An 11,603-nucleotide genomic window follows, 5' to 3' on the forward strand; every position below is an offset into this window, starting at 1 on the left:
CAAAGCAGCATTAAAATCTGATTATTTTGATGTACCTCTTGGTATCATAATCCCGTTTTCTAGAGTTTCGGTTACCATTGAGCCGGGTCACTCCTTACTTACAGTTCGTTACCACGAACTGTTTGATACAATCACCCCTGGGAAAAAACAAAACAAATAAACATGCATCGACGATGTTTCTTTTGAAAAAAAAAGTGAAATTCCACATTTTGAAGATTGAAGCTTCAACCCTCTACGATAGTGTTCTCTGATATGACGTACCTAATAAAGAGCTTTCAATAAGATCGCTTGCTTTTTTGGTGGGGGGGGGTCTCTTTTTTCAAAAATCAGGCTTATTTTCTCAGATTTTTGGTTTTGGGTCGGTAACAATAAACTGAAAGAATTCTAAATATTTAGAATTAGCATAAAAAGCCAATACTGCCGGCGCAGCAATTGTCACGAGAAGTAAATTTGTAGTTTTTCTGAATATTGGTCCAAGTCACTCTTTACTTCCAGTTTTTTTTTTGACAAACTATTTGATAAGATTTTCTTGTGACGAAATTTTTTTTGAACTTGTTCATTTTATTTTTTTTAGTTGAATAGGACAATAAGAAGAAAGAGGGTCAATTTGACAGCTGGATAGTAAGTTTAAATTTTGTTTTCCTTTCGCTATTCTATTTTTTTCTTAATATATGAATATTTAACGGATTTAAGTTCGAGGGGAAGAATTGTCCTGTTATGAAAAAGGTAAATTTTACATGGCCGTTTTAAAATCAAAACGTGGTATCTATGCAGGTAGGATGATTTTTGAGTTTCTCTACTCCTTCTGTAAACAATTCTAAGGCGTAGGAAATTGCATAAAGACAAGTCTACATCTGGTATAATCTATGAAAACAATCTTTCTGTAATTTTGGATAGAGTTTGATTTTCTATTAAGATTAAATGCATTATAATTAAATATATTATTGATTAAACAAATTTATCCCTTTGCCAGGAATCTTTGCGGTTAAAAATTTACTGTAGGCTATTTTGTTTCATTTTGCAGGCAATTTAGTTGCTCTTTTTATTTGAGAGTTCTTTTCTAATATTATTTAAAAATTAAATTATTCCTACGAAAAAAAATTCCTGAAATACATTCCATGTCACCCAGACACCACTGATATTTTGGCGTTTGCCCCCCCCCCCCGGGAAATTTTTCTGCCAGCGCCCTTGTATTTCACAAAGCAGTTTTGTGAACTAACTAGGCCATGTTCCGGTGCCCTTGCTAAATAAGTGTATTCTTTCCTGTCAATGTTTTATCAAACGTTCTTACGTTTTTCTTTAATTGATCCTTCTTCTTTTTTAAATTTCTAGTCTTTTCACAATTTTACTAAAGGCTAATGCTGAGAGAGAAACAAAATTCTACATATTTGTCCGCTCTTTACCTTTTTTGCGATTTTGTCTTTTGAAATCAGGTTAGAGCTTGAAACCTTGCTATTCAAATTCCGCAGAGTCAAGTTAGGGACCGCCTTCTAAACCCGTTTGTATTCATCAAAAGATAACCGCCCCATTTTTGCACAGTAAATCTCTTCTGCATAGCTAATTTTTGGTTTTCATACCGTCCAGCCTTAAATGAATTAAATTAAAAAAACAAGTTTTTTCAACTGAAAGTAGGAAGCAACATTAAAATTAAAACGAACAGAAACTATTACGTATATGAGGGGGTTTGCCCCCTAGTCAATAACTTGATCTTTACGCTAATTTTTTTTTTTAGTACTTTCAAAGGATCTATCTAGTCTAATTAAACGGCCTTTGTGATTCGAACATGGTTTGAACTTTAGCGTAAAGAGCGAGGTATTGACTAAGGGGTAAATCCCCTCATATACGTAATAATTTCTGTTCGTTTTAAGTTTTAATGTTGGTCCTTACTTTCAGTTGAAAAGAACTTGTTTTTTTATTTAATTAATCAAAAAAACTTTTTTCACAAAATAAGTTTTTCAAAAAGAAGTAAAGAACTCCATTAAACCATAAATGAACAAAAAAAGAATCAAATAATCTACCAAGCATACAACTGCCATAAATCAGTATCAATAAATGAATGAAACCCAAAACAAACAGAAATTAAAATAAATAAGAGACTGAAAAAAAAACTGAAAAAAATTCAAATGAATTTACTGAAAAAAATGACCATTGTCCGTTTAATATACATTTGCTGAAATTTGTTCCTTAAAATCTTAATTAACTTTTGATTTTTTAAAGTTATAAAAGTGAAAACAATTACAACATTTTTTTCGGTAAAGTACAAATTATATTCTAGCTTTTAGAAAGCATAGGGTTTAAAACCCTACTCAGATTAATTTCTGCTCGTTTTGAGTTTGACTTATTTTAATTACAGAAATTAAAATAAATAAGAAACTGAAAAAAAAAACTGAAAAAAATTCAAATGAATTTAATGAAAAAAAATGACCATTGTCCGTTTAATATACATTTGCTGATATTTGTTCCTTAAAATCTTAATTAACTTTTGATTTTTTAAAGTTATAAAAGTGAAAACAATTACAACATTTTTTTCGGTAAAGTACACATTATATTCTAGCTTTTAGAAAGCATAGGGTTTAGAACCCTACTCAGATTAATTTCTGCTCGTTTTGAGTTTGAGTTATTTTAATTTCTGTTTGTTTTGGGTTTCATTTATTTTTTGATACTGATTTGTGGTAGTTGTATGCTTGGTAGATTATTTGATTCTATTTTTGTTTATTTTTGGTTTAATGTAGTTCTTGACTTTTTTTTGAAAAACTTATTTTATCCAAAAATTTTTTTTTATTTAATTTCTGTTCGTTTTATATTGACATGGTCTTTTTCAGGGAGAAAGACTGAGCTTCTTCTGAAGTTCAACAACCATCCCTTCCGTAAAAACCTTTAATACCCCTTGGGCATAACTTACAACCCCTGCCCCTAATGTTTGGGGTTTGTTTCAGCCCCAAAAGCCTTATTGAATTATATTTAGACTATTTTGAATAGAACAGATATCTTAAAATTTCTATTAGACGCATTTCGGGACAATATGACGTGTGTGCAAGGGGAGATGGTAGCTGCCCTCTGATCACTTTGATTCTCAAAAAGAGCACTAAAGCGTCTGATTACAAATCCAATGAGCCCCCTTTGAAGTTTATATGACCACACTTTCTATAAAAAACCTTATTTGTCCCCAGGGCATAACTTACAACCCTTGCCTTGAGGGCTGGGGGTTTCGTCATCCTCAAAGACATAATTTCCAGACCTTTCTGAAAGGCTTAACAAAATGGCTATATCAAAATTTTGATTGGAAGTATTAGGGTTAATGATAGGTGTGAAGGGAGACATTTGCCCTCTGATCACTTTCGACTAATAAAAAAGGCAGTAGTCCTCTCAATTGTCAATCGAATTAGCCCTTTTTGAAGCTTCTAAGACAAAACTTTCTATAAAAACGTTATATGCCCCAAGGGCATAAATTACGACCCTTTCCAGGAGGGCTATTGGGGGAGGGTTGTCATCCTCAAAGACATAATTTCTAGAACTTTCAACTACGTTGAACAAAATGGCTATGGCAAAATGTTGATCGGAAATGTTTGGGGAAATGATGGGGTTGGGGTGATTCTCCCTCTGATTACTTTCGACCATTAAAAAGGGCAATAACCCTTTCAATTTTAAATCGAAAGAGTCCTTTTTGAAGTTTTTGCGACAACACTTTCTATATGTCATTATATACCCCCAGGACATAACTTACAACCTTAGCCGTGAGGGCTGTGGGGGTTGTCATACTCAAAAACACAATTTCTGGACCCTTCAACTACGTTCAAGAAAATTACAATATCAAAATGTTGATCGGAAGTGTTTGGGGACATGATGGGTATGGGGAGGGGGGAGGCATTCGCCCTCTGATCACTTTTGACTATTAATAAGGGCAATAGACCTCTCAATTCCCAACTAAATGAGTCTTTTTTGAAGTTTCTACGACAACACTGGCAAAGACCTAATTTCCTGAAGTTTCAACTACGGTGAACAAAATGTCTATCTCAAAATTTTGATTGGATGTGTTTGGGGATTGTTCGGCATGAGAGGGGCGTTAGTTGCCCTCCAATCACTTTCGACTATTAAATACTCTAGCGCATTCAATTTCCTTACGAATGAGCCCTTTTTGAAATTTCTACGACAACGCTTTCTATAAAACCTTATGTGCTCCAACGGCATAACTTACAACCCTTGCACTGAGGGCTATTTGTCATCCTCAAAGACATAATTTCCGGACTTTTCAACTACGTCGAACAAAATGGCTATCTCAAAACTTTTATTGGATATGTTTGGGAAAATTGTGGGTGTTGGAGGGGTGTTAGTTTTCCTCCAATCTCTTTTGACTATTAAATCGAAATTTTTGACTATTAAGTTTCCAATCGAATGAGCCCTTTTTGAAGTTTCTACGACAACACTTTCTATAAAACCTTATATACCCCTAGGGCATAACTTACAACCCTTGACCTGAGAGCTGTGGAGGGGGGAGGTTGTCATCCTCAAAGACCTAATTTCCAAAACTTTCAACTACGTTGAACCAAATGGTTATCTCAAAATTTTGATTGGATGTGTTTGGGAAAATGGTGGGCGTGAGAGGAGGGTTAGTTGCCCTTCAATCACTTTCGAATATTTAATAGGGCACAAGCCCTTTCAATTTACGATCGAATGAGCCCTTTTTGAAGTTTTTACAACATCGCTATCTATAAAAATATTTTATGTCCCTAGGGCTTAACTTACAACCTTTGCCCTTGGGGGTCTGAGGGGATATCATCCACGAAGACCTAATTTCCAAGAATTTTAACTACGTTGAAAAAAATGGCTATCTAAAAAAAATTGATTGGATGTGTTTTGGGAAAAGACGGGCGTGAGAGAGGGGTTAGTTACCCTCCAATCACTTTTGACTATTAAAAACGGCACTAGCCCTTTCATTTTCCAATCGATTGAGCCTTTTTTGAAGTTTTTACAACATCACTATCTATAAAAAACCTTATATGCCCCCAGGGCATAACTTACAACCCTTGACATAAGGGCTCTGAGGGGGTTATCAACCTCAAAGAACTAGTTTCCAAAACTTTTAACTACGTTGAAAAAAAATACATATCTAAAAAATTTTATTGGATGTTTTTGGGGAAAAGGTGGGCGTGAGAGGGGGGCTTAGTTGCCTTCCAATAAATTTCGACAATGAAAAAGGGCACTAGCACTTTGAATTTCCAATCAAATGAAACCTTTTTCAAATTTTTACGACAAACCTTTAAATACAAACCTTATATGTCCCCAGGGCAAAACATACAACCCTTGCCGTCAGGGTGATTGGGGGGTCATCCTCAAACATATAATTTCCGGACCTTTTAACTACTTTGAACAAAATGGCTATCTCAAAATTTTGATTGGCTGTGTTTGGATAAATAGTGGGTGGGGAAGGGGTGTTAGTTGTCTTCCAAACACTTTCGACTGTTAAAAAGAGCGCTAGCTATTTCAATTTCCAATCCAATGAGCCCTTTTTGAAGTTTCTACGACAAGACTTTCTATAAAAAAAACATTATATACCCCGGGCCATAATTTATAACCCTTGCCCTGAGGGCTAGGGGGGGAGTTGTAGCCTTCAAAGACCTAATTTCCAGAACTTTCAACTACGTTGAACAAAATTGCTATCTTAAATTTTGATTGGATATGTTTGGGGAAAAGGTGGGCGTGAGAGGGGGGTTAGTTGCCCTCCAATAACTTTCGACTGTTAAAAAGTACACTAGCCCTTTGAATTTCCAATTCAAATGAGCCCTTTTTGAAGTTTCTACGACAAAGCTCTCTATCAAAACCTTATATGCCCCCAAGCCATAGCTTACAACCCTTGCTCTGAGGGCTGTGGGGGACTCTTCTCCTCAAAAAGATAATTTCTATCTGGAAATCAACTACGCTTAACAAAATGGTTAACTCAAAATTTTGATTGGATGTGTTTGGGGAAAAGACGGGCGGGAGAGGGGGGTAGTTGCTCTCCAATCACTTTTAACTATTAAAAAGGGCACTAGCCCTTTCAATTTCCAATTGAATCAACCCTTTTTGAAGTTTTTACAACATCACTATCTATACAAAAAACTTATATGCCCTCAGGGCATAACTTACAACCCTTGCCATGAGGGCTCTGAGGGGGTTATCATCCTCAAAGACCTAGTTTCCAAAACTTTTAACTACGCTGAAAAAAATGCATATCTAAAAAATTTGATTGGATGTGTTTGGGGAAAAGGTGGGCGTGAGAGGAGGGCTTTGTTGTCCTCCAATAACTTTCGACAATTAAAAAGGGCACTAGCACTTTGAATTTCCAATCAAATGAAACCTTTTTCAAATTTTTACGACAAAGCTTTAAATAAAAACCTTATATGACCCCAAAGCATAACTTACAACCCTTGCCCTGAGGGCTGTGGGGGAATGTAATCCTCAAAGATATAATTTCCGGACCTTTCAACTACTTTGAACGAAATGGCAATCTCAAAATTTTGATTGGATGTGTTCGGATAAATGGTAGGCGGGGAAGGGGTATTAGTTGTCTTCCAAACACTTTCGACTGTTAAAAAGAGCGCTAGCTATTTCAATTTCCAATCCAATGAGCCCTTTTTGAAGTTTCTACGACAAGACTTTCTATAAAAAAAAAACATTAAATACCCCGGGGCATAATTTATAACCCTTGCCCTGAGGGCTAGGGGGGGGGGGGTTGTAGCCTTCAAAGACCTAATTTCCAGAACTTTCAACTACGTTGAACAAAATTGCTATCTTAAATTTTGATTGGATATGTTTGGGGAAAAGGTGGGCGTGAGAGGGGGGGTTAGTTGCCCTCCAATAACTTTCGACTATTAAAAAGTACACTAGCCCTTTGAATTTCCAATTCAAATGAGCCCTTTTTGAAGTTTCTACGACAAAGCTCTCTATAAAAACCTTATATGCCCCCAAACCATAGCTTACAACCCTTGCCCTGAGAGCTGTGGGGGACTCTTCTCCTCAAAAAGATAATTTATATCTGGAAATCAACTACGCTTAACAAAATGGCTATCTCAAAATTTTGATTGGATGTGTTTGGGGAAAAGACGGGCGTGAGAGGGGGGTAGTTATTCTCCAATCACTTTTAACTATTAAAAAGGGCACTAGCCCTTTCAATTTCCAATCGAAATAACCCTTTTTGAAGTTTTACAACATCACTATCTATACAAAAACCTTATATGCCCTCAGGGCATAACTTACAACCCTTGCTATGAGGGCTCTGAGGGGGTTATCATCCTCAAAGACCTAGTTTCCAAGACTTTTAACTACGTTGAAAAAAATGCGTATCTAAAAATTTTATTGGATGTTTTTGGGGAAAAGGTGGGCGTGAGAGGGGGGCTTAGTTGCCCTCCCAATAAATTTCGACAATTAAAAAGGGCACTAACACTTTGAATTTCCAATAAAATGAACCCTTTTTCAAGTTTCTACGACAAAGCTTTAAATAAAAACCTTATATGACCCCAGAGCATAACTTACAACCCTTTCCCTGACGGCTGTCAGGTGTGTCATCCTCAAAAATATAATTTCCGGACCTTTCAACTACTTTGAACAAAATGGCTATCTCAAAATTTTGATTGGATGTGTTTGGATAAATGGTGGGTGTGGAATGGGTTTTAGTTGTCTTCCAAGCACTTTCGACTATTAAAAAGAGCGCTAGCTATTTCAATTTCCAATCGAATGAGCCCTTATTGAAGTTTCTACGACAAGACTTTCTATAAAAAAAAAACATTATATACCCCGGGGCATAACTTACAACCCTTGCCCTGAGTGCTAGGGGGGGTGGGTTGTCACCTTCAAAGACCTAATTTCCAAAACTTTCAACTACGTTGAACAAAATTGCTATCTAAAATTTTGACTGGATATGTTTGGGGAAAAGGTGGGCGTGAGAGGGGGGGTTAGTTGCCCTCCAATAAATTTCGACAATTAAAAAGGACACTAGCCCTTTGAATTTCCATTCAAATGAGCCCTTTTTGAGGTTTCTACGACAAAGCTCTCTATAAGAACATTATATGCCCCCGAGCCATAACTTACAACCCTTGCCCTGTGGGCTGTGGGGGACTCTTTTCCTCAAAAAGATAATTTCTATCTGGAAATCAACTACGCTGAACGAAATGGCTATCTCAAAATTTTGATTGGATATATTTCAGGAAATTGTGGGCGTGGAAGGGGTGTTAGTTGCCTTCCAATGATTTTTGACTATTAAAAAGGGCACAAGCCACTCCAATTTCAAATCGAATGAGCCCCTTTTGAAGTTTCTACGACAACTCCTTCGATATGAAGTGTCCTAGTCTAGAACCAAAAAATAAATAAATAATACATTGTGCCTACATTGTTCTTTACTTAGGCAGCGCGATTGCGCTGCCTATGATTTATCATTAAGAGGTCACGGAATTGGAATAAAAAAAAGTCTCAATTCTCGAAACTTGGTTATGTCGAGAAAAGCTCTCAAAGTCAATGAATTTCAAATTGTGACATGCGTGTCTGATAAGCTTGATTTCTCTGCTTTTCAGGGGTTACTTACGTTAATTCGGAACTAATGAATAATCGAAGCATACTTTGAAGTCGATTACAAATTTAATTTGAAGTTTTGTAGTATATAAGAAGCTTGACAAAATCCATCCAAAACGAACTAAGTAGACAATAAATATTTGGCACTGATCTCTACAAATGCTATCGTTCTTTCTGTTCACACTAACTAACCTAAAAAGGGATGCTAGATGATTTCCTCCCCCCCCCCCCTCCCCAAGTAAAATACTTCCCGCCAAAATTTAATTCAAATTTACTTCTTATTTAATTTATAGTCGACTAGTGCTCAAAGTATGCTTCGATTATGTATTAGTTCCACTTTAACGTAAGTAACCCCTGAAAAGCAGAGAAATCAAGCTTATTAGACACGCATGTCACAATTTTAAAATCCTTTGACTTTGAGAGCTTTTCCTGACATAACCAAGTTCAAGAACTGAGTTTTTTTTATTCCAATTCTGTGACCTCTTAATGACAAATCCTATGTGTAAACAACGGGCAAATTACATAATTTACTATCCTTGCCAAGGGGCTGTGGAGGACATGACATCACTCGAGGCATATCTGTTAGACTTAGTGACCAAGCTGAACAAAATTGACATTGGAAAAAAAAGCTGCGAAAAACATAGCTATAAAACAGTTGAGCAAATAAAATAACTGTTTCTGTCCTCTCTGTGTTAAGACTGTCAACTATCTCCTTGATATTTTTTATCTTCCCGCAGTTTAACAAGGTAATAAGGGCCCAGCCTTAAGGACGATTCAAATGTAATATCCTGTTGATTATGCCATAGAATACACATAATATCAGTTGCGCTTAACCAAGCAGTTAATTTAAATTTTCTTGTCGGGCAAGAACATAGGTAATAAAAAAGAAACTTTTACAAGAGGAAATAACAAATATAGATTTTATTCAGATCACTTTCTTGAAGCAAAGAGTGAAGACCAGACTCAAAGAGGATAGTACGGTCGGAAAAAGTTGAATAAAATTTTGCGAGATCGCACCTATTGTTAAAGTAGGTACAATATACGTAGTACATTATTTTGCCTGGCTACTACTGTTACTATTTCCTACTTCTACTGCAACGATTTGAATGAATAAAGAATGTAAGTTTATCCGAGTTCTCAGAGAACATTGATGGAATAATTTAGGAACAATATTATGTTTTATTTTTCAGGTCAACTTGACGAGGTTTAAAATAACCAACTATTGACTCCTATAGAAAAAAAAGACATTAAACATTATTTTTTTGTTGCTATCTCAGCAAATCAAAATTTTGCACGTATTAACGTTTAAATGAATTTTGATCAATGTGATTACCTTCTCTGTGGTACCTCTCCCTCTTCTCCTTTCTATATCCGTCGCTTCTCTTTCTTCTTGTTTATGGTTGGACTTATGTTATTTCTGTTCACGGCCAACCGAACAGAAAATGTCACAAGGCTCCTGAGTCTTAACTCAGACTAAAGGAAATTCAAATTTTTCAGAGACATTTTTCTTTCTTTTAGTAGTCAAGCCCACCCAGTTATGCAAATGCGACACTTTTTTACGATCTTTTTAATGACACCTTTTTCTTAGAATTACAGTTTGCGAAGTTATGCAAATGCGACACTTTTTTACGGTCTTTTTAATGGCACATTTTTCTTAGAATTACAGTTTGCGAAGAAGCATAGAAAAAAAGACCACCTTAATCGCCTTTATTCTATAACGTCCTTACGCCTTTATTCTCCTAGGAACGTCCTTTTTCAAGACCATGTTTGACAAGGTATTGGTAAAAGAAGCAGCTCTGTCCTTCCCGGGATGCGTTTCTTTAGCAGAGTTAAAACTGCCTAGCAATTTATAATGTTTCCCATTTTTATACTCTACCACGCACAAATACATTTTTTTTTTTCGATCAATTATCTTCTAGCTAGCAGCAGAGCTTTCAATTTTTTTGTTCTGCTCTAGGTAAATATATATTTTGTTTTTGCAGATCATGACAATTATCAAACAGTTCGTTGAAACCAACTGTAAGTAAGGAGCGACCCGGCTCAATAGTAACCGAAACTCTAAAACACGGAATTTTGATACCAATAGATAAATCAAAAGAATCAGGTTCTTATGCTGATTTCAAATATATAAGTTTCATCACATTTAGTTTTACCCATCAAAATTTACGCAAAAATTTGCCTTATTTTCGAAAAAAGGAAAAAACTCCCCTAAAAGTCTTAGAACTTTAACGAAAATCACACAGTCATATTCAGCGTATTAGCGAACCATACTATAGAAATTTCAAGCTCCTATCAGCAAAAATGTGGAATTTTGTATTTTTGTACAGAAGAAAGATCACGGATGCTTGTTTTTTTTTGTTTTTCAGGGGTGATCGCATCGACCCAGTGGTCCTAGGATTTTACGAGAGGACTCATTCGAATGGAAATTAAAAGTTCTAGTTCACTTTTTAAGTGACCAAAAAAATAGAAGGCAACTGGACCCCCTCCCACGCTAATTTTTTCCGTAAGTCACCCGATCAAAATTTTGTGATAACCATTTTGTTCAACATGGTCGTAAGACACAATAACTATGTCTTTGAGGATGATTTAATTACCCACTGTCCCCGGGGAAAGGTCTGCAAGTTATGAACTTTGCCCACTGTTTACATATAGTATTGGATATTGGGAAGTATACAGAAGTTTTCAGGAGGTTCTCAGGAGGTTTTCAGGATTTTTTTTAGTAGTTGGGGGGGGGGATCGGGGGTACGTGGGAAGATCTTTTCATGGAGGAAGTTTTCATGGGGGAAGGGACATTACTATGAAGGGGGTACCGGATTTCCCAGTATTATTTAAAAAAACGATCAGAAATTGTCAAGCTTCTTATATACTACAAAACTTCAAATTAAATTTTTAGTCGACTTCAAAGTATGCTTCGATTATTCATTAGTTCCGAATTAACGTAAGTAACCCCTGAAAAGCAGAGAAATCAAGCTTATCAGACACGCATGTCACAATTTGAAATTCATTGACTTTGTGAGCTTTTCTCGACATAACCAAGTTCGAGAATTGAGACTTTTTTTATT

The 11,603-nt window shown here is 35.9% G+C and overlaps 1 protein-coding gene across 1 annotated transcript in view; it reads right to left on the reverse strand.

Annotated features, from left to right (window-relative positions):
- Positions 1-9,994, reverse strand: part of LOC148956797 (solute carrier family 53 member 1-like) — a 40,711-nt gene extending 30,717 nt beyond the window's left edge. Inside the window, exon 1 of the mRNA XM_089087346.1 lies at positions 9,875-9,994. The gene's annotated coding sequence lies outside the window, so the exon portion shown is untranslated. The remainder of the gene's footprint in view (positions 1-9,874) is intronic.
- Positions 9,995-11,603: the final 1,609 nt, after the last annotated feature.

This window comes from Artemia sp. Qi Xiang Cuo, chromosome 1, assembly GCF_049724085.1.
Source record: "Artemia sp. Qi Xiang Cuo chromosome 1, ASM4972408v1, whole genome shotgun sequence".
In the NCBI taxonomy this organism is placed as follows: domain Eukaryota; kingdom Metazoa; phylum Arthropoda; class Branchiopoda; order Anostraca; family Artemiidae; genus Artemia; species Artemia sp. Qi Xiang Cuo.